The following is a 24,031-nucleotide window of genomic DNA, read 5'->3' on the forward strand; positions in this document are numbered from 1 at the left end:
CTTCAATGAAGTACCTGTAAATGAAAAACGTCGCCTCATCACTGACGTCGTTCCCCTGATATCCAGCTTCTTGCAAACAGGATTCCCTCTAGCTTTTAGCGTAGATTTCGCACACAAAAAGGTACAGTTCTTTCGCTTGCGCGAAACAACCAACGCCGGCGCAACTTTCGCGCCTTTTTCAACTTCAGTAACATTAAAACATACATTCGTTCGTACAAATATTCGAGCCAAACTGAAGCTAACGTTGCCTTGAGAGATGACCAAAGATGTCGCGTTGAATTCCTGCAGTGCTCTAGTTGAAACAACGCCAAGGTAGGGATGGACCTTGACCATGCTACCATGCATTAAAGGGGTCGTGAAACGTTTTCCGGAAATTTTGCACGGCTTAGTTAAATGGAATCCTTGTCCTGCATCATATAATATACCTCGATTCGTTTCATCGCCCGCGTTGATTTAATAGCGACAAAAACAGAATTTCGGTTTCCTAGCGCGCGTCCTCCTCAACTCAACAGATACGTCATAGCGCTAAGCCAATGAGAAGCTCCCGTTGCCGGAGCCTGCTGAGCCAAAGTTGACCAAGCTCGGTGTATTTTAGAGGTTCTAATTGTGCCCTGCTCTACGCTTACACAGGGTTTTTTAATATGGCCGACGCCTAGGTTGCTCCGTGGGTTCCAGCGTCGCTGTGCTGCTATAGTGAACTAGAATATAGTCGCTACTGTTAAAACATGGTTACATCGTGGGCTTTGAGTCTTACGCCGACGCAACTTTTCGGGTGCCAGGTCGGCGAAGATGGACCCTGCGAGCGACCGGTACAGTAACACTTGTGTCGAGAGGCCGCGGTAACCGCGGCACAACTCCGGCTTGCAGAAGCCCCGACCGTCAGCCTCCCGATCCCAGCCGTTTCGGAACTACGCATTGGTATGTATGTCCGAGTCTTGCAGCCTAGCCTACGTTTGACCGTTGCGAGTGCGCAATCGCTAACCGAAGCTTTCGAACAGGTGCAGCTGCGGGCGGTGCGTGCCGATGCCGACTGCTCTTGAGAGCATCTGGCGAGATCCCGGCGGCGACTACGTAGTTGAAGCAGCCGTCTGGGTGTTACAGATCATCCGCATTTACTCCAAATGCTTCTTGATCATGGACTGCTAGTTGAGAACACAAGGTAAGAACCTTGAGCGAAAGGCGACATAACTTGAACAAGCGGCACCTGTTTTTCATTTTCTCGAGCAAGAAATGCTGTAATGAAATCTATTGCGGAAGGCAGTGTTAATAAAATAAAGCTTCCCCTTTAACGTTACTTACCTGCGATCATCTACACTGTCTACAGTGTTGATATTGCGCCACGTTAGTGCGAACACATCGCTGGTTTTCATATTTTTCTTGTTTTCGTAGAAGCGCATGAGCATGACGTTTCACCATGCAAATTACTGGTTTGCTTAATTCCATGCACGAGTAAATGAGAAAACACGCATCATCTGATAGTGTGAACTTGCTAAATGGAAAGGGCATGCACATTGATGTGAAGTAACGAGGGGGGCGGGGGACGCTGTCCGGACACATTTGCTTGTTTTATTAGCCAGGTATGACCTTCAGCAAGTGCAGCACTTCAAAACATAAATACATAAGGAATGCCACAAGAAATGCAGTAAATAAGTACAAAAGCAATCTCATTTCGGAGGACTCTGTGCTAAGTGAAATTGCATGCAGTGAAGTAGCCTGTCTCCTGCGGAAGCCGTGGGAAAATGCACTAAAAAACGACACAGAAAAGAAAAACACACAGAGCAGGACTGGCTTCTGCAGACGATCACTAACTAGCCCGACAACTGTTGTTATAGCCTGTCCCCACTTGCTGCCAGAACAATCACCATACCAGCACTCAAAGTTTTATTTGCTAGTTTTTTTTTTACCCACTTGCATTAGGTGAGTGTTGTATAGTGTGCAAATATAATTAAAAAAATTGACTTCACTGATACCATCATCAACACCTGCACACAGTAAACCTCTCCAAAATGCTTTGACACTGACATTTTACATGTGCTGAAATGTAACAACCAAAAAAAAAGAAAGACGTTTTCCCAAAGGCCAGTACACCGAAACTTCCACAGTTTGAGTAAGTGTTGGAAATTTTACAGTTAGCAAATGAAGTTATAGAGTAGTTTTGCGGCACTTGCAGAAAGTTTGGCACGTGCCGTGTTGTGGGAAAACAACGGAGAGCTGTTGACAGAAGTGCACTTGTAGTTTATGGCTCCTTCGAATAGAATGACTCCATGCACGGAGCTGCTTAATGCATAAGTCGCATACTTAACATCTTCGTGCTATGCGGATGATATCAGCGTGGACATTGACATCGGCCACAACACTAGTATAGAGGGTGTAAGACGACTACCAGGTTTTGTCAGTCAAAAGCTGCATTGCCTTCAGGCATTATTTTGCTGCAGTAGCAAATTGTGATTGCACTGGAGTTCTAATATTGGGTGGGTCTCATTCTCTCTCAATCGCCTGCAGCAGAATTCAAAGTTTGCCATACTTCCAGGGAGAATAAATTGACAGTGAAAGTTACACTGTACAGCTTCTGTTAGACGGGAATTAATTGTACAGATGCATGAATAACTTTCAAATTTGTAAAAGACCTAAATCATATTTTCATTTTGCTATGCTGAAAAGTGAATATTGCTTTTTCTCTTGTCAACAGGAGGCACCACTACATCTGCTACAGCCAGCTTGCGCACTGGCTTTGGGGATGCCTCAGCAGACATCACAGTAAAGTCCTCCCTATTTGTAATGCAAGCCAAATAAGGGAAAGGTTTCCATCTGACAGTTACACTGGTTTCCAGTCTGTGCAAGGTTTGTAGAGTCACCACCTTATTCATTCTGAAACAAGCCGGAAAATATGAGAAGAGAGAATTGCAGGACAGCTGGACTAATAACTGGAATTTTACTAAAGGATAGAGGCAAAAGAAGACTTGCACAGAGATGCACATGTAAAAAAGGCCCCAAAAGACTGACCGATTTCTTAGCCACACACACGTCCTTAGCCTTTGCAGTATAGTGTGCCTTTGGACGGATCTGTGGCTTCCCTTTTGTAACGAGTGGTTCTTGACCATAAGGAATTTGCTTTTTTTTAGATTTTGATTTTTTAGACCCTTTCTGCTTTCCACGCTTTCACTGCTTTGCGGGGTTTTTCGTGCACGTGCATTTCTGTGCGAATCTTCTTTTGCCTCTGTCCTTCAGTAACATTTCAGTTGTTAGTCAAACTTTGTCTTGTGCTCCTCTCACGTGTTTCGTCTTCTGGCTGGTTTTAAGATGAATCAGTACCAACTCATCCAGTTGTTAGTCTTGTTGATATCACTAGCCTGACTGCACCCACTGCTGGGTAAATGCTTCTCCCATATCCATCCGAATAACCCGATCCTGTGCCAGGTGCATGATTCTCGCAAACTTCCTAATTTCATCTGCTTGCCCGAGTTTCTGCCGCCCCCTGCTAAACTTGCCTCCCCTTGGAATCTAAAAGACATATATAGGCTCACTTAGAATGAATTTTGTGTACTCACTCCCTTCCTTTACCTTTGACGGGTAGAATTTTTCTTCTTTTGGAACTGACCGCAGATACATCAGCTGCATCCATATGATCCCCGCAGACTTCCTAATCTCATCTGTCTGCCCGTATTTCTGCCGCCCCCTGCTACGCTTGCCTTCCCCTGGAATCTACAAGACATATATAGGCTCACTTAGAATGAATTTTGTGTGTTCACTCCCCACCTATACCTTTGATGGGTGGACTTTGTTTTAGCACTGACCGCAAATGCATCATAATTGTGCAGTTGTGTATATACCTGCTTGTATAGATGTCTCTCCCATATCTATCCAAATAACCCGATCCTCTGTCAGCTGCATCCATCTGATCCCCGCAAACTTTTTATCTGCCTGCCTGATTTTCCGCTGCCCCCTGCTATACTTGCCTTCCCTTGGAATCTACAAGACATATATAGGCTCACTTAGAATGAATTTTGTGTACTCAATCTCTAACTATACCTTTGTCGGATGCATTTTTTTTTTATTTAGCACTGACCTCAACACATCATGATTGTGAAGCTGTATATACACATTTGTATATTTAGGAGAGAGGAAGACAGCAAAGAAGCGTGAATAAAAGATGCCTTGCTCTAGGTCAACTTCCTTCTAGCCTAAAAATTTTGTATGCACTGATGAACCTGCGGCCAACCAATAAATTATTTTGAAAGCAACATGTCTCTAACACTCATTTGGTAACATTAGATAATGCCCAAATGTACTACAAAGTGGTGGTCCTTGTGGCACTGACAAACCTAGATTTTCTAGTTGCCGCGTTCACCTTTACACGACCTTGAAAAATAGTGGCTCATGGGGAATAGAAAAATCAAACCGTTTTCTGCAAAAGCTGCTTTGAAAGGTGGCCACTGTTTTCAGCATTTTGCAGTCTCATTCAGAAGCAAGCCAGCATAATCTGCAATCTGTAGACATGCATACAATAATATGTGCCTTATACTTTGAAATGTACCAGACTTTAACCAGTCATAAAACAGCGTGCTGAAAAGGTATGTATAGTAAAGCCTCCTTCGTTGATGATACCCGTAGTTTGCATGAAAACATCTGCACTAGAACCTGCATGACGTTGAGTTAATTGGCCTTCTGGTTGAATATGCCACCAAAATGCTGGTAATACAATGAACTTTGTCGGTGCTGGTGTCAAGTCTAGAAATATAAAGTTGGGATGATTTAATTGTGAAACCTTGCTGCTGAATTCACTGCAGGCTAGAATGTAACAGGATTAAAGGGCAGCTGTAGACGTAAGGGCAGTCCACATTGTCACGGCATCTTATGCGTCCTAGTACACATATCTACATACCGTGCATGTTTTGCTAGTAAACAATGTAACCACAGATTTGCGAAGCTCCAAGAATGCTACACTGATGCTGTCTGAGTAGCTGCTTGTGTCGCTGAATATTGTGAAAGCCTTTTGATGGAACGAAAACCGCTTGGTGAATACTTATGCAGAGTGAGGTTGGTCAGGAGCGCAGGTGATATGTACACCCTCGCAATTTAACCATACAAGCACAGACTATGACACTCATACAAATTGAAAAATATAAGGGAAGGAATTGAACTGAAGACTTCGCGGTTCGACAGTCCAAACTTCTACTACATATGCTTTGGGCTGTGTGTGCTAGCCCGCCTGCAATCTGATTGCCCGAGCCAGGAAAATGGTACACACCCATATGAGCACCACTCCCAGCACTCTGTAACATGTACATAGAAGTGCAGGTGCTTGGGATAAACTTTGGCTGCTGCAATACACCTCAAACAATGGCATGTTAGCCAGAATAGCAGGTTGGGCTTGTTGGTTTTCCATCCTGAGGTAACAGCGCAAAACGTGGATGGGAGCACAAGACGAGAAGACGATGAGACATTGTGTCGTCTTCTCGTCTTGTGCTCCCATCCACGTTTTGTGCTGTTACTTCAGAATGTCACGTGCCTGCCCAATATCTACATAATTGTCACACGAACCACTTTGTGTGTATTTACGACTACTTGCACAACACCATTGCCACCCACTGATGATGAGCAGCTGAACAGCAGTTTTTCACGTACACTCCGCTGCCATTAATTACAAATGCTATCACGCTACGACTTCCCATACCACCCCACCCAACCTCTGTGTGTAATGACTCAACCTTTGGTGCGTTTGCATGTTCTCGGGATACTGGAGAAATCCAAGATATCAATTAGTAGATTCAAGCAACTTAATCTGACATACATCTGGTGAGAATATTACAACTCTATCCATGTATACACAGATCTGTATCACCGCAAGCGTCGCCTACAATTGTGGTGATGCCGCTCAGAACATGTCTCATCTTTTTTTTAAGGGCATAATTCTCCACAAACCGCTGCTGAGCTTGTGGCCCCTTGGTAAGAGGCTTTCCACATCTGTGGGAAACCACTTTAGAAGTGGTGTGAATTCACAGTTTCAAAGCCTGCATTACAAATTTTTGGAAGTTTTCAACACCACACCCTTACCAGCCTTTGGCACTACACATCACTGAGTTCCTTATATCTACTTGTGCTCAAGGCCACAAGGTAGTGCTTTAGTGGATCCATACCCACTTGCCAATTATATGCCATTATGCATGCTTTCTCCATAGACTGCATCTAAATGTGGTTTCACACACAAATATTTATACTTAATTGGACAGGCGGACTGCCCAGAATGTTCCACATGTGACATTACGGAGACTGCAGCGTGTACTAGTGGTGTGTCCCAGTATATGCGTGCAAAACAATAACTCGAGTTACTTCTTTGAAGTGTTTTGGCAACAGGCCTCTCTCAGAGGACTTATTGGCCGGTTGGCCAGAAATGGAAGGCTCTACAGGCAGTGCAGGCTTTCTGCTGCTTCTTGCATGACACAGGACTTGACTCGTGACTGTGGTGCAAGTTACTATTCCTGTATATATTTTAATCAAGTCATGACCCTCTTTGTTCTTCTCTTTCTGTAGCAGGTCAGATATTAAACTTTTAAGCCAATCTATCCGCCTTTCCAATCAATAACACTTGCGTGAATGCATTTCTCCTGGATGGTTGATCTGGTAATCACACCATCGTAATGCAAGGACATGGGGCGTATGAGCTTTTGAGGTGAACAATTTTTACCCTAGAAATGTCTTTTAAATGATGTGAAGGATTCTGTATATATTTTAATCAAGTCACGACCCTCTTTGTTCTTCTCTTTCTTTAGCAGGTCAGATATTAAACTTTTAAGCCAATCTATCCGCCTTTCCAATCAATAACACTTGCGTGAATGCATTTCTCCTGGATGGTTGATCTGGTAATCACACCATCGTAATGCAAGGACATGGGGCGTATGAGCTTTTGAGGTGAACAATTTTTACCCTAGAAATGTCTTTTAAATGATGTGAAGGATTCTGAGCTCTGCTCAACATGATCCTCCTCTTTGGAGTCTTCATCAGGTTCTATGGGACTAGATGAGTTCTGTGGAAAAAACGTGATCGAAGTGGAACCAAGGGGCCTGTTCTGGGTGGTACGATATGCTGGTAGGGGCACCTGTTGTGCTGGCCTCACGGTATCGTTCAAAATAAAAAAAAAAATCCAAAATGCGCATATTACTGCTATGAGGGCAATCTGGCAGGAAACAATCAAATAGAACTGGTGGCTTCTGCGAGTCGAGTAGTTCTCAAATAAGCATATCTGTAAGGCTACAAATCGCAACTACGTTTACTGCCTTTATCACGCGAGCTACACTTTTTTTTGCCAATGCACTGAGCCAGCGGTTTTGCGTCGGTACGACGCATCGTTTGAGGTGAGCTTTCTTCGTTTCCGGTCCATGCCGAGGCTTCGAATGACGCCGAGGTTCATTTAGGACTTCCAGTAGAAAGTAGTACGAACACATGAACCCAATCGGTGTGCCAAAACTTGTGAAAGCGAACGTTACTTCCACTCGGAGAAGCCGTGCTGCAATCGATCGCGACGTACACGGTTGGCATAGTGAGCACTCAAACCCGCAACCCACGCCTAAACCCAGAACCTAACGGTGACAGGAAAAATAGGCGAAGTCTGAGCACTGTAGACGTTGTAGGAAGTATGCTTCCTCTTTTTTTTTTTTTTTTCTTTTTTTTTTTTTTTTTTGAGAAAGGTTACGAGAGAGGCGTCGGGAAGGTGGGGGAGCAAAGCTGCGACAACGCGTATGGTGAAAGGGCCACCCAAGTACATTGTAGCAACCTTTTTTTTTTTTCGGTTTCCGGCTTTCCGTGTAGTGCCATAGTTCAGGTCATCCGGCCGAAATAAAGGAAGCGAAGCTCGACACGCTATTCTCAGTGATGCAGCGCGGAGGCGAGCAACTAATATACGAGTACGCGCCGCGGCGCCCGCTCCTGAAACACTCCACCCACCACTCGGATTGAACACACTTGTCGATTTCTTTGACCTGGAACCGTATTTAGATCGTATCTTTAATGACGCCAAGAATAATAATAATAATAAAAATTACAGCAGCGGCCGCACAACCAAGTTGTGTTGGTGGTATGAGACTGCTCAAGACGTTGTGCTCCATCACGAATGTTCACAAAAAAAGAAAAAGAAAATAACAACAACAAATTAGATTGGAACCATTGTCATTTGGAGTACCCGGCGGAGCGAGGTATAGCCGTCGTTACCGAAAATCTGAACTTGAGCGTCACCTCTCGCTCTGTTCCAGAGCGCAGCGAGAAGCAGACACCACCCGTAAAGTGGGCTTTACCACCCGTCCTGCTCTGCCGCCGCCGCCGACCGCGCGTCACGTGACAGTATTGTTGAAGAAATGCGTTTGCGTGAGCGAATAATTGATATAATATATTTTTATTTGCTAACTTTAACAGCAACCTATTATTGTATGGGAAATAATGATTATATCTGCGTTTCCAAATGGCTAAACATGACGTAGGCGAGTACTTCTAATTCCGGCCTACAGGGTCGCATGGTCGCTTCAGGAACGCAAAAATGCTTTGATTTCAGAATGGTATTATTAAATGCAGAAGCAATATTTCGACGAGATATTTTGGAATAGGCATACCTAATGTTTACTGAAGCAAGGAAAATTGCAACTGGGCTGCTACATTTTCGTTTCACGACCCCTTTAACAACGCCGCTTGAGTTTTTCCTTCCGCCATGCTTCCCGGCTTCGCCGGTCTCGGGGGAGAGCGCGCGCTCTCTCTCCCTCGAGACCGGCCGTGGCCAAGGCGGGCTTCGCTTCGAGAAGGCGCTGGCTTCGGTCATTCGAGCCTCAAATCATCATCATCATCGACACATTTTCTGTTGTGCGATGCTCAAATTAACTTTCGGTTTCTGATTCAATGGCAGAAAGACGATGCATGGCACTTGATCATTTTGTTTTGTTTCTTTATCGGGGTTTGAACAAAAATTTAAGGTAACTAACATAACTGATGACAAAAAAAAGACGATTTAAAAAAAAAATATATATGACATCACTTTCGGTTTCGAAATCTAGAAGCGTGTAGCATGCGTGGTGTGCTCGCTACCTGACCATGCTGCTGGCCAGGGCATGGTGCTTTTGTGCTTCTATGTCTACGCCATGGAGGAAGGAAAGAACTTAGGAGAGGCCCTGAAGACACTTTTTTTGAAGCCGGCGGGGCCTATCGTGGCCGCGCTAGCCGCGCCGCGACCGGACGCTGCAATGTCTCTCCTCCTCATTTACCCTCCGCATTTTCTATCTCCGCGACGCTCATGTACCTCTGACCCTTAGCAACGCTGTTGCTAGTGGCCCGAGTTTTCATAGCAACAGCGTCGCCGTTGCTAATGGCCCGACTTGGCTAACCCTAAATTTGGACGTCACTTCCGCCACACTTTCTCCAATGCATTGGGAATGGCAAGGGCCTCTCCTAAGTTGTTTCCTTCCTCCATGGTCTACGCACTTTACAACAAAAAGGAACGTGCCTACCCAGGTAGCACCGAAATATTAGAGCAATGTTACATTTTTGTTTCAATCGAACATTATTTTGATGTTGTTAATGTCTTTTTTGCAATGTTTTAGCAATGTTTCATAAAAATTGGTATAATGTTTCGATAAATATTTAACCAACATATATATAACATTTATGCAGCATAGTTGTAACATTCGTGAAAATGTAGAACAACCTTTCGAGAGCAAGTAGGCCCATCGCTCGTGATGGTACACAGATTGGACGCTTTGCAAATACCACAACTCCATGATATCATACAGTCAAGCTTTTATATTCATCGCCGACGGGTGTTCATGAGCGATAGTGTCGAATGGATAATACACAAAACTCCTAAGAATATATTAGGGCTGTGCTTGCAGTTTACGGTGGGCATCATCTCAAATCTCTAGTTGCAAAAAGTATTGTTGAACAAAATAATCATTACTGGAAGAAAATGGCAAAAGTGCTGGGACTCAATGTTTGATATATATATGCTATGTGGTTTTATAATTATGATTCGAATATTACTTTAACATTTAGAAGACAATTGATTGTATCATTAAAATAATATGTTTGTAATGCAATAAAAACATGTAGCATTATAATAACATCCAAAGTACATTAAAGTAATGTTTATTTCGAATATTAAACTAATATTATTCTTATGTCACAGAATGTTAGGGAACATTCAAGCAACTTAGATAACAATTTTAGGTGCTACCGTCTCATAGTGCGGCAGGTACTTGAAATGTCTGGATCTACCGCAAAATAAGCATCTACACAGTGCCGCGATGCATATATTGACTATGGAAACCACCGACTCCATCGCGGACTAGAGAATGGAGAAAATAAATTTAGAGATCACAGCAGAAACTGCACTGGGAGAATGCAAAATCATTAGCATTGGCTCGACGTTGGTGTCAGCCTTCTTCGTCTAATTTCAGAAAATTAATAACTAGAAGGCGAACATTTCACTCCAATTTCCTGATTAAAAAGATTGCATACAAGCGAGAGAGTAACCAGAAAGGCAGCCACCCAGCAGAAACCATTGACGCTGACAGCTCCGAAGGTTCACTAAAAAAATGGCAGTGGCTTAGCTCAGTTATGCCAGGTAATGTGAAAGCACGGATGCTGCTGTTCTTGTTTCTAGTTGCTTAATTCACTTCTTGTTTGCCCATTTTAGTCTTTGGTACTTTCAAATTGCGCGCCAATCCTTTCTATGCCCTTTTTCAGCTCTACTTCCGGTTGTGTGACGTCACATTATCTACCTCACATTAATTCACTTCTTGTTTACCCATTTTAGTCTTTCGTACTTTCAAATTGCGCGCTAATCCCTTCCTATGCCCTTTTTTTTTTTTTGCTCTACTTCCGGTTGCGTGACGTCACACCCTTGACGCCGGCCATATACACTACGGCACCGCTTTCTCTCTTTCCGCTTTCAGTTCCACCTTCCTCCCTTCCCTTACGCTTGGTTCAGGTCCACAGAACAAGTATGGCAGATACTGCGCCTTTCCTTTCCTGTGCACCAGTTATTCTAATTATATACCTAATTAACTTATTGGCGTAATTATTTTTTGGCAACAACATTACGTCAGCCTCTATCGATTGACACCGCTCATTAACCTCCACCACTTCTCAATTACAACTGCTGCGGACACGATTTTGCGGACACGTTCTGCGGACATGATTTTGCGGACAGGTTCTGCGGACACGGCCTGCGGACACGATCTGCGGACACGATCTGCGGAAGCGGCCTGCTGACGCGGCCTGCGGACAGAAATCTGTGAACATAGCGAAGTAATGCTTTTGCATTAATAAAAACACACGAGAGACTCTAGGCCGGCGCGTTAACAGGGCAGTCAGGTTCACGCAGGTGATCGCGGCTTATTCCTTGTTCTTGGGGGCTAGGAAAGATCCTGTGGTAGCTATGTATTCAAGCAAGACATGAAATTGAGGTAATCGATTCATATATAGCTTCCGAAAATTCAAAACTGAGCGAAGAAGACGGGGCGAATAAAGCGACAAGAATACGCACACACAGAGTGCAGACTGACACGTTACGTTGACAGGGCTCTCAAGTTCACGTAAATGATTGCGGCTTGTCTGTCTTTTAGCACTTCTTATACCACTTTATAGCACTTCTTTTTAATGGCCTACAGTTCCGGTCATTGAATGATATGCCACTTGGTGATGACGTCACAAAAGGACCTGTTTCCGGTGACACATTTTGTGGGTACTTCCGACGCCATAGTAACCTGCTATAATGCTTACGGCCTGCGCTTGACGATTTGTTATAGCCATGGAGGATTTTAATGATATCGAGCGAGGCTAGCTGTTCCTTACTCGCAAGAAAATATCTTGCACATCACCGGAACTGTAGCGATATGAGGGGGACGGTCTTCCGCCCCGCTCCTATTCCGCAGGTGCAACGTCCTCGCTAGCGACCCGCGGAGGGGAACAAAGGGACAAAGGACGGGGACGACACATAGTTAATACTCGAATGCTATTTATTGCCGCCTCTCCCGGCATTTGCCGGGAGAGGCGGCGGGAGACGACCGCTCTCGCTGCCGGCTGGATCCAGAAGCTCCCTCTCGTCTTCTCGCGGGAACCCGCGTAGACGTCTTGGTGGCGCACCCATCGCTGGTCTCCTTCCCCCAAGGGGAGATATTTACCTCCTCTCCCAGCCGGCGCTGCCATGAAGCTCATTGGGGTGGTGGTCGGTCGCGGCGAAGGGGGAGGAAACTGGTTTTCCACATCCCTCCCTCCTTAAATGTTCACCTATGGTTGCCGAGAGCTGCTCCTATGGACGCCATCCGCGAGGTAAACACCAGGCTTAGCAGGGCGATCCAAACGTTGGTGTCATCGGACGAGCAGCAAGGTGAAGGGGCCCCCGCTGTCCATCGGCAGGTCCCAGAAGCCAGCGTGACGGGAGGGTGTTGTTCCCGCTGACGCACCTTTGTTGGCAGGCAGGGGGTTGGCCTCCCCTCCCGTTAAGCCGGACTGGTTCCATGAGACTCCGAGCTTCGGTGATTCACGCCGCAGGGCAGCAGGCAGGAACGTAAACAATGGCAGCAGGTCCAGGCGGCTTCACTTGATATCTGCACAACCCTCCGGATCTCCAAAAAGGTTGAATAAATTGAGCAAAATGACCATTCGGTAAAATGCGGGCCAATGCGAGTGCCAAACAATTTTATCCGGCACCGCACTGCGTTCCGTTAATCCGAACGAAGCACGGCCGGGCATCCGCGGTTCGTTTGCTGGCATAATAATCTGGTTCCACAAAATTTCTGATTCGCCTTCTCAGCCCAAAAATACCAAGTTCATTTGAACGAAGTTAGCTTTCTCTAGTTCAGCGAGATGTTCGGCTACAGCGAGGTCAATATAAAACAAGCAAAACGCATTTGCGCATGCTGTATGCCACGGTTAGCCTGTCCTCCGATGTGCGACAGGCAGCTCCCAAAAAGAGCCTTAAGCCTACTCGCTCTAGCGCTAAGGACAATAGCTAGAACACCACGCCGCGAGGATGTGCATCTCCGCCAGAGAACCCAGGGTGGCCCTACTCGCTCGCTGCCATCCAAAGGCAACTTCTGAGCGAGCGGCGCCCACCGCGTCCAGCGGTGTCGGAGCGCCCCGGTGCTTCCCGGCAATCACGGCTGCAATACAAGTCAGCCGATTGCGGCACCTGGCTCCCAGAGCCAAAGAGACAGAATAGGGAATATTTACAAGTTACAACTATATACAAGAAAAGTAGGGCCACCGTCCCGACTGAGGCACTCACTCGCTTCCGACGTGCTGTTCTCCGTGGACGGCTCGGTCTCGCGCTCCATGTACGGACCTCGTGGCTGCACCTCTCGAAGGTCTCGGCACATATAAACACACACACACACACACACACACACACACACACACACACACACACACACACACACACACACACACACACACACACACACACACACACACACACACACACACACACACACACACACACACACGAATAAAAATGCTCCACACACACACAAATACATGCACAACCATTTGTTCTCGCTGCGACTGCTCCCACCTCGCCGTCAAGAAAGCATATTAGCCTTGCTAGCATAGCGATGTCGGGTCCGGCCTAATGTTAAAAGTCCGGGCAGGCACTCCACGCCGCGAACTGACTATCGTCCTTTGTCCCTAGGGAGGGGTAACTAGCTCAAGTGCTTTTGCACGAGAGAACCACGTTGAGGCGCCATTGTAGCGATATGAGGGGGACGGTCTTCCGCCCCGCTCCTACTCCGCAGGTGCAACGTCCTCGCTAGCGACCCGCGGAGGGGAACAAAGGGACAAAGGACGGGGACGACACATAGTTAATACTCGAATGCTATTTATTGCACTTGCAAATAATACAGAGCATGCCGGCTAGCTATACATCAACAAGGTTTTCCTTGGAAGGGCAAGGCTACGTAAGAAGGACTTTTGACTCACCGGCTGGGGAATGGGGGTGCGATTTCGGCTGCGGACATTTGAACGCGCCGTGAATATGGCGGCCGGGATCTCCCGTGCGCGCCGCATCCTTTGGACGAAGCCATACCACGGCGTTTGCCGCGGGAGGCGGCGAGAGCGTGCGGTATTTACCGGTCGCTTCGCCGTTGGGAACCAGAAGATGGGCGGTCGTGCACGACGGGTCCTCCCGTGTGCGCAGCGTACTCCGTGCCCGCTATCCCCCGGCATTTGCCGGGAGAGGCGGCGGGAGACGACCGCTCTCGCTGCCGGCTGGATCTAGAAGCTCCCTCTCGTCTTCTCGCGGGAACCCGCGTAGACGTCTTGGTGGCGCACCCATCGCTGGTCTCCTTCCCCCAAGGGGAGATATTTACCTCCTCTCCCAGCCGGCGCTGCCATGAAGCTCATTGGGGTGGTGGTGGTCGGTCACGGCGAAGGGGGAGGAAACTGGTTTTCCACAGAACATGCCACACACAAGCCAATCAATACACTGTCGTGACGCTGGGGCTACGTCGACCCGGCCTTCACTTGGTAGCGTGCAGAGACTCGGGGTTGAAGTAGGATTGAATCTTCGAAGTTGGTGAAATATGTACAAGCAGGTTTACTGGCACTTTGAGAAAACTTATTTACAATATTTACACGAAAAAGAAGGGTACATCAGCAAAATGGCAAGCGTTAAGAGTTCATAGCGAGAAGCGACTGGATGAGCCGTTTACCCAGGGCCCAGAGCGACATTTCGTGCTCTGCAGCGTCCTTAAAAACCCCCTATGTCCAGCCCCTCTCTGAAGATGCTGACCAACCAAATCCAGGGCACGCCCCTCAGGTATCGGCATCCAATCGAACACATCACTGCACTGATGGTCTGAAGCACTGACTGGTCCGGCATTCATTCGTTGGGCGTGATCACTTGTTGGCGGGAAAAGCTTGGGAACGGCGAGGAGAGGAGGTACATTTCTATTCTTCAGCAAAGAAACCACAGGCTGGTTCTGACAAGGGGTTTTACTTCTCAGAAACCCGAGTGCACGTGGCGCCGCATAGGGCTCCCAACATGGTCCCTTTTCGACAATTGCAAATCTTTCCTGCATTCCCGGGAAATCACTTAATGGCCGTATGAGTCATGCTCCTTTCTTGTCCTGCACGTCAGCGGACATGTCACTCTGTCGTCTCCTTTGGATAGGAGGCATTCATCACTGGAGGATAGCACTTCTCGACTGGAAGGGTGAACAAAAGAAAGAAAGCACTTCCTGCTATTTCCCGCAGGGGGACGTTTCTTTGTGTTTTTCCAGACGTTCTCTTGACAGGGTCAATTTGGCATTTGCAGGTTGTCCACAAAGCAAAACATGCTTACAAAACAGGATTCCTGGAAACAGGCTCACTTAGAGCCATTGGACCATCACCACATATTCACAAAACTTATCCATGCCCACAGGCGAACAATAGAGCGCGCAAATGCGGATGCACGGTCGTAACAGCCTCCTCCCCCGCCAGAAGAGACTCGGAGGGCAGCAGCCGCAGCTGCTGCATGAAGAGACGACTTAATGGCCTGCACGTGAACGCTTGAAGCTCGCTGTTGCTTGTCGCGTTGTCTTGATTGTTGTAGGCCAAATTGCTCGAGCTGTCTGAAACTCAACCACATGTCGAAGCAAGCACTCGGCTCCCGTCTGAAGAGACCAGGTCAAAAGAAAACTGCCATTGTTGTTCGAGAAAAGCCCACACTCAAGACGTTCAGGACCCACGTATTCCTAGAAAACCAAACGTGCTGCTTTACATAGTCACACATATACAAGCGCACGAAAAAAAAAAACCTGATTATCAATTTGGATACATGGTGAGGAACATCTCGGACCGCTTAGAAAGAGCGGCTAAGCGCGTCCGCATTCCCATTTAACTTCCCCTTTTTGTATCTTATTTCAAAATTGTACTGCTGTAAAATCAAGCTCCACCTAAGAAGGCGATTGTTCTTCGATGTCGCAGTTTGCAGCCAAGCCAGGGGACAATGGTCCGTCTCTACAGTGAATTTGGCCCCTCCAAGATAGCACTGCAATTTTTGAATGGCCCATACAATGCAAGCGCACTCTTTCTCTGACGCGCAATAAGCCCTCTCTCTAGAACTCAGTTTTCTGCTCAGGTAGAGCACCGGGTGCTCATTACCGTCGTCATCTCTCTGGCAGAGAACAGCACCTAACCCTCGATCACTGGCATCACACTGGACCGCGAATTCTCGGTCATAGTCTGGAGCTCGCAATACCGGACGGCTAATCAGCACAGCCTTCAGGTTTACGAAGGAGGCTTCCTTTTGTTCGTCCCAGACTACATTTGTCGGTTCTGTCTTGCGGAGAGCGTCGGTCAGAGGGCTAGCCAAAGCTGAATAGTTAGGGATGTAGTGATTGTAGTACCCAGTCAGACCCAGGAATGCTCGAATTTCCGTCTTCGTGCTCGGCCGCGGGTAGTCTGCTACCGCAGAAATCTTAATCTCGCTGGGTTTCCTGAAACCTTGACCTACATTGTGACCCAAGTAGTCCACGGTCGCCCTTGCCAGGCAACATTTCTCGGCCTTTACGGTTAGTCCAGCTTGACGCAAAAGGCTCAGTACAGCTCTTAGATGTACCATATGGTCCGCCCATGAGTCGGAAAAAACCGCAATGTCATCTAAATAAGGCACCGCGAATGTTTCACACCCCTTTAAAACCCTATCCATGAGTCGGGAAAAACAAAATGGAGCATTTTTGAGCCCGAAACTCATCATTGTTGGCTGGTAGCTGCCCGTCGGAGTGACGAAAGCCGCGTATCTGCTGGCGCGTTCAGTGAGCGGTACTTGCCAGTATCCTCGAGTAAGGTCCAGCGTAGTCACATATGCCGCTCTACTGACCTGTTCTACTCTCTCCTCAATATTCGGAATAGGATACACTTGATCCCTGGTGAGAGAATTTAGCTTTCGGTAGTCTACCACAGGCCTAGGGTCTTTACCTGGAGCTTCTACTAAGATCATAGGCGAAGCATAATCGCTTTCCGAGGGTTTTATTACTCCCAATTCCAGCATGCGAGTTACTTCCCTATCCAGAATTTCTCTTTGCCTTGGAGAAAATCGGTAGCACCTTGATCGCACTGGCACGTCTGAAGTCAGCTCAATATCGTGCTCAGTCAAATCAGTCCTGCCTGGCCTGTCCACGAAGCAGGCCTCAAACTCTGTTATTATTTCGCCCAGATCGGACAGCTGGGATTTCTTTAGTTCTCCTCTCTGCTCCGTCTTTCTGAGAAGCTCCTGAGCGTTGCTTCCTTTTCCGCTGAGGCAAATCAAGTTGTCCCCCATCTCCTCGGGAAGGTTTAACGTTAGATTTACCACGGCTTCCCTCTGCACATAAGGCTTCATAAGATTGCAATGATAAATGCGCACTTCTTTACGCCTACCGGGAATTTTCACTGCGTAGTTAGTGTTAGAAAGCTTTGCAACGACCTCAGCCGGTCCTTCCCACTGTACTTCGAGCTTATTCTGCCTTGAACTTCTCAGCAACATCACCTGGTCCCCGATACAAAACGTCCTTTGACGGGCTGTCTTATCATAGTACACCTTGGAACGAGCCTGGGCTGACTTCATGCTGGCCTCAACGAGTTCCTTAGTGTTATGTAAGCGATTCAAGAGGTTCAGAATGAATTCTACTACTGTTGGGTCTTCTCCGCGCCCCTCCCAGGCTTCGCGCACCATTCGCAAAGGTGAGCGCAGTGACCTTCCGTACACCAACTCGGCTGGGCTAAATCCAGTGGATTCGTGCGGCACTGACCGCAAAGCGAAAAGTGCTGCAGGCAGGCAGGTATCCCATTCGTGCTTGTTTTCATAGCACAGTCCCCTCAGGACTCGTTTGAGAACAGAGTGCCATCTTTCTACGCTGTTGCTCTGCGGATGATGGATCGAGCTATGCACTACCTTAATGCCGCATCGCTCGAGAAATGAGGTGGTGAGGACACTCGTGAAAACGCTACCCTGATCACTTTGGACCTCGGAAGGGAATCCAACTCGTGCAAACACTGACAGCAGCGAATCCACTACACTCTCGGACGTCACCTCGCGCAGCGGAACAGCCTCTGGAAACTTTGTGGCTGGGCATAACATAGTGAGGATATAACGGTACCCTGACTCTGTCACAGGAAGTGGCCCCACTACATCTATTACTAACCGGTGAAACGGCTCGGTAATGATTGGTACTAACACCATCGGAGCTTTCCACTTATCTTGTGCCTTTCCAACCCGCTGGCACGTGTCGCATGATCGTACAAAATTTTCCGTGTCCTTAAAACATCCAGGCCAATAGTATTCTTGCAACAGCCTCTGCTTTGTTTTCCTTATTCCAAGGTGACATGACCACGAGCTGCCATGGGAAAGTCGCAGTAAGTCTCCGCGGTACTTTTGGGGAACGACTAATTGGTCCCGCTCTACTCCGCGCTTATCCTTGAATAAGCGATACAGCACTCCCTTTCTCATCTCAAAAGAAATGTTATTTGCTGTCTTAGTGGCGCGGTGGCGCTCTCTTATCTCCTGTATCTTGGGATCATTGGCTTGCTCCATAGCTAAGTCCTCTCGAGTTCCACTTAAAAGTCTCGTGAGATTACTAGACACTGGCGGCAAGAGGTTACTCTCAAGAACGTCCTCATTCCGCGTCTCATCAAGCTCACTTTCAAGTTGACATATCTGAGATGCCTCGCTCTCAAAGTTTTCTGACCTGCTATCTTCCGCATTTACCACTGTTTTAACTGCCGTTTCCTCCGCTGTGGATTTTTCTGGAATGAGCAGTGTAGCTAGTTCTCGCGCCTTTGAACGTGTTAAGGCTTGCACAACTCTGTCTCCGAAAAGGATGCCCCTCTTTCGCAGCAGCATGTCCGATTTGTTGGAGAACAAATACGGATAGCACTTAGGAAGCTTTCCTGAAACGGCAGCCTCGGTTGTTAATTCGCCGAAAGGGCCCTCGATGACCACGTTCGCGATCGGCAAGCACACACTCTGTTCCTCAACTACCTGTCGGATCCATGCACACTGTCCTGTATAGTCGGAAGGCGACACATACGCCGGATGGACAACATCCATCGTTGCGGCCGAATCGCGCAGTACCTTGCAAGGCTTCCCGTTGACTACTAGGTCATGCAGGTAGGGTTCTAAAAGCTGCATATTTTCATCGCAGTCCCTGACATACGAGAAAGCAATCTTTTCTTTCCGGCAGTTGACGGCAATGTGACCCTGCTCATTACACCTAAAGCATGTGAGCGGCTTCCTAGCCTCAAGCTTTTTCTTTGTGTTCTGCGCGTTGGTCACTTCCCCACTTTTCTCACTGCCGTCCTTTCTAGGGCGTTTGCCTGAAGAAGCCTTCCTTTCTTCGTTTGCAAATCTAGCAAAGTGCCTTTTCTGACGGTTATTTACACTGAACGTGGGATTGCGGAGCCTATCTACTGCTGGGTTGCTGAATTGTCGGCGCGAAGCGTACTCCTCAATGAGTTCGGCAGCTTCAGTTGCCGACTTAATTTCGCCTCGGTCCTGTAACCAATTTCTTTCTTTTTCTGGGAGGCAGCTATAAAACTGCTCCAAAAGAATTCGCTCGACTACAGCGTCCCTATCACGGTAGGAATCAGTGCTCTTTAGCCACTCGCCCAAATTGACTCTTAAATTATACAGGAATTCAGGGTAACTCTCGTCCCTGGACTTAGTAGCGTTCCGAAAACGTTGTCTGAACGCCTCGGCGCTAAGCCTATACTTTCTCAGAAGGCAAGCTTTGACCTTCTCGTAGTTGTCCGCGTCCTCCTTGCTTAGCCGCGCGACAACCTCCGCTGCCTCGCAGGGCAGAACCGTCAATAATCTCTGAGACCAAGTGTCTCGCTGGAAGGACAGTTTTTCGCAGGTTCGCTCAAAGTTAGCCAGATACAGACCGATATCCCCTGTTATCACATATGGCTGCATGTACTTTGACATCTTGAAATCTGCCTCCTTGTTGAGAAGAGGTACCGCTAGCTGGGGACAATTGCCCGACCTCTTGCTCAACTCTAGTTCTAATTTCCGGAGCTCAATTTCTTGGTCCAGCTTTTTTGCTTCTCTTTCACGCTTCTTTTCCTCTTTTTCCCACTCACGTTCGCGCTCCCTTTCCTCTTTTTCCCTCTCAAGTTCACGCTCACGCCTCTTTTCCTCTTTTTCCCGCTCTTTCTGCTGTCTGAGCTGCTCCTTTTTTTGACCGATGAGGTTCCATGCTTCACTGAGCTCCTCATCATCGGTTCCCAGATCAGTGATTGCCTTTATAATCAAGGGTTTTCGTGCCAAACCACTTGTATCAATTCCCAATTCCTCACACAATTGCAACAGTTCCGGTTTCTGCAGCTTTTGTAGGTCCATGATCGCTCCGAGTGTCGGCTACTTCCAAAACAACAGTGCAAACTACCAAACCTAAAGGCGTTTCAACACTTTTTACCAGTTCTAAAATCTAACCCTGTTCTAGAACCTGGTCCACATCAGAAGAAAAGCCAAGCACTCACCCACACATGCGATCGATGTTCCGAGCTGCTCTCTTGTTGGCCGATTGTTGCGCCTGCTTGTTGCTTGAGATGCCACCTCCGATCACCAGATGTTGTGGCTTGTAGATTCAGATCCCACCTCCAGTCATCAGATGTTGTGGCTTGTAGATTCAGATCCCAACGCTGGTCACCAGTCGTTGTGCTTGTAGATTCAGATCCCACCGCTGATCACCAGTTGTCGTGACGCTGGGGCTACGTCGACCCGGCCTTCACTTGGTAGCGTGCAGAGACTCGGGGTTGAAGTAGGATTGAATCTTCGAAGTTGGTGAAATATGTACAAGCAGGTTTACTGGCACTTTGAGAAAACTTATTTACAATATTTACACGAAAAAGAAGGGTACATCAGCAAAATGGCAAGCGTTAAGAGTTCATAGCGAGAAGCGACTGGATGAGCCGTTTACCCAGGGCCCAGAGCGACATTTCGTGCTCTGCAGCGTCCTTAAAAACCCCCTATGTCCAGCCCCTCTCTGAAGATGCTGACCAACCAAATCCAGGGCACGCCCCTCAGGTATCGGCATCCAATCGAACACATCACTGCACTGATGGTCTGAAGCACTGACTGGTCCGGCATTCATTCGTTGGGCGTGATCACTTGTTGGCGGGAAAAGCTTGGGAACGGCGAGGAGAGGAGGTACATTTCTATTCTTCAGCAAAGAAACCACAGGCTGGTTCTGACAAGGGGTTTTACTTCTCAGAAACCCGAGTGCACGTGGCGCCGCATAGGGCTCCCAACATGGTCCCTTTTCGACAATTGCAAATCTTTCCTGCATTCCCGGGAAATCACTTAATGGCCGTATGAGTCATGCTCCTTTCTTGTCCTGCACGTCAGCGGACATGTCACTCTGTCGTCTCCTTTGGATAGGAGGCATTCATCACTGGAGGATAGCACTTCTCGACTGGAAGGGTGAACAAAAGAAAGAAAGCACTTCCTGCTATTTCCCGCAGGGGGACGTTTCTTTGTGTTTTTCCAGACGTTCTCTTGACAGGGTCAATTTGGCATTTGCAGGTTGTCCACAAAGCAAAACATGCTTACAAAACAGGATTCCTGGAAACAGGCTCACTTAGAGCCATTGGACCATCACCACATATTCACAAAACTTATCCATGCCCACAGGCGAACAATAGAGCGCGCAAATGCGGATGCACGGTCGTAACAACACATTCCGTTCTTTTGCACGCAAACCTGATTCCGAAAGGGACTAGTCGTAGAGCACAAACAAAATTCTAGTGTTATGAAGTTATCCATACCCGCAGTATTCGAAGCGACCGTAGACTTTTCGTTTCAGTGCATGTTGTTTCAGTTGTTGATAGAAGTCTTAACTATCGTTGCGGAATGGAGCAAAAGAGGTGAACAATATGTAACATGTTACCTACCCTGTGGATGATCTATTAATTGTTCTTCAGCGAAAAATAGTGTTGCTGCGAAGATACCTGGATGTATTGCCCTTGTACCCGTAATTAATTCTGACATTTGATTCTGCGCACTCGAAAAGAGCCCCGCGGCCGGTGCTTGTAATCTTCCTGAAAAAAAAAATAATAATAAGTCGTGCAGTTACGCAGAGCAGAAAAGCTTCGTAAAAGTACTTGCTGAAGGGCTAGTTGGTTCATACTAACCAATTTTTCTTTTCCTGTGGTCGTCTCCTTGCGCCGTTCCATCGGTTAGGAAAGCTTCGACGGCCAGATTCGTAAGCTAAAACAGGGCCCTGGTTTTTCCTTTCCTTCTTCGAGTTCAGCAGGTGTCGGCAGTGACATCGAGCTCTTCACGAGTCATCGCCTCGTCTTCTTCATATTAAGCCTCTGAGTGGGGACAGTGATATTCCTTCGACGAGGTTTCATTTCGTCTTCTCCTTGTGGCTCTGAGCGAGGACGGTGGATAAAGACATTTAGGAGCGGAACTCCTGAGTTCACCGCATGTCGGCGAAAGACCGTCAAGACCCTCGCAAGGTCAAACCAATCGTTTAGTTGGGATTTAGCTAACCCGCATGTAGTGCTTTCAGACTAGAAAAAGGGGATTAGATTGGTCGGGTTCAAACCCTCGTACTCGGGGTTGTAGCCGAGCGCCTCAGCCATTGAGCCACCACGGCGGGTGCTTTCTCGCGTTATAACCACTTTTATGGGTCGTAGCCGAGCGCCTTCCATTGAGCCACCACGGCGGGTGCTTTCTCGTGTTATAACTACTTTTATATAGGGTTAAACCGCCATTTTTGTAGTGAGAGCTTCACTGGGCTACGGCCGCTCTGAGCTATCAGTCGAGCATTTCGCGGTGGCCGGGAGAGGCCAGTTGTGCGCATGCGCCGTTACCATGGCAACCGGAGAGGAGCAGCAGGTGCTGCATGCCCGTGGCGGCCGTGCATCCGCTCCACCGTCGGAGCCAGAGCTCTTCAATACTACCAGTTGCGAAACTTCCCATAGGGCCCATGTATCAAAAAACGGCGGTTTTGATTGGTCAAAATTCGGGATGGATGGATGGATGGATGGATGGATGGATGGATGGATGGATGGATGGATGGATGGATGGATGGATGGATGGATGGATGGATGGATGGATGGATGGATGGATGGATGGATGGATGGATGGATGGATGGATGGATGGATAAGGCTGAACCCTTTGAATCGGGCGGTGGCGTCACAAGCCGCCTAGTCATGAGTACTAATATAGTTTGGACCTATTCTTGCCTTGCTTTCAGCCACCAATCAGTTAACCTTCGTTTGGTTATTTCTACCCTTTTAAAGTCTATTTTTCCTCCATTATCCTTAAACCCCAATGCTTTGGCTAAATCTGCCCCATTGCCTTGAACTATAGGACGGAGCCCTTTACAGGAAATTATTGTGTTCAGCCGTTTCTTCATCCTCCGCACACACCCTGCACAGGGTGTCTATCATTTGGTACTTGACTCGGTACGTCTTAGTCCGCAATACTCCTGTCCTAGCCTCGAACAACAATGAGCTGCCCCTAGAATTATCGTAAATGTTTTCTTTGACTATTTCCTGCTAGAAAATTCTGTACATTTCCAATGCTGATTTGGTCTCCATCCCTGTTTTCCACAGACCCCTCTGTTTCTTAACCTTTTCCTTAATTGATAATTCCTGGCTGGTCCCCTTACTGCTGTCCAAATATTTGCTTGCCAATTTTCTTGTCGCCTTCTCCATCTTGTGTCAACATTCCTCATGTAGAGGTAGCTGAAGACTTTCCTAGCCCACCGCTTTTCTCCCATTTTTCTCAATCGTTGCTCAAACGCTATCTTGCTGCCAGCTTCCCTGCTCTCAAAAGAAGACCATCCCAGGTCACCCTGCACACCTTGGTTTGGCGTATTCCCATGAGCTCCCAAAGCAAGCCTACCCACCCCGCGCTGCTTAATTTCCAACCGTGCTCGGACCTCTGATCTCATACACAGGACTGCATTGGCAAAAGTTAGACTAGGAACCATCACCCCTTTCCAAATCCCTCGCACCACTTCATACCTATTGTAATTCCGCAGTGATCTCTACAGTGCCCGAATGGTGGCGGCACCCGAG

General features: G+C 47.5%; 1 long non-coding RNA gene across 1 annotated transcript; it reads left to right on the top strand.

Annotated features, from left to right (window-relative positions):
- Positions 1 to 652: 652 nt before the first annotated feature.
- Positions 653 to 3,916, top strand: LOC146179157 (uncharacterized). The gene is made up of 3 exons (XR_014700696.1): positions 653 to 918; positions 999 to 1,159; positions 2,690 to 3,916. It is a non-coding gene; the product is annotated as an uncharacterized LOC146179157 (long non-coding RNA).
- Positions 3,917 to 24,031: the final 20,115 nt, after the last annotated feature.

Source organism: Amblyomma maculatum, chromosome 9 (assembly GCF_055883805.1).
Source record: "Amblyomma maculatum isolate TAMU_Amacu chromosome 9, ASM5588380v1, whole genome shotgun sequence".
Lineage (NCBI taxonomy): Eukaryota > Metazoa > Arthropoda > Arachnida > Ixodida > Ixodidae > Amblyomma > Amblyomma maculatum.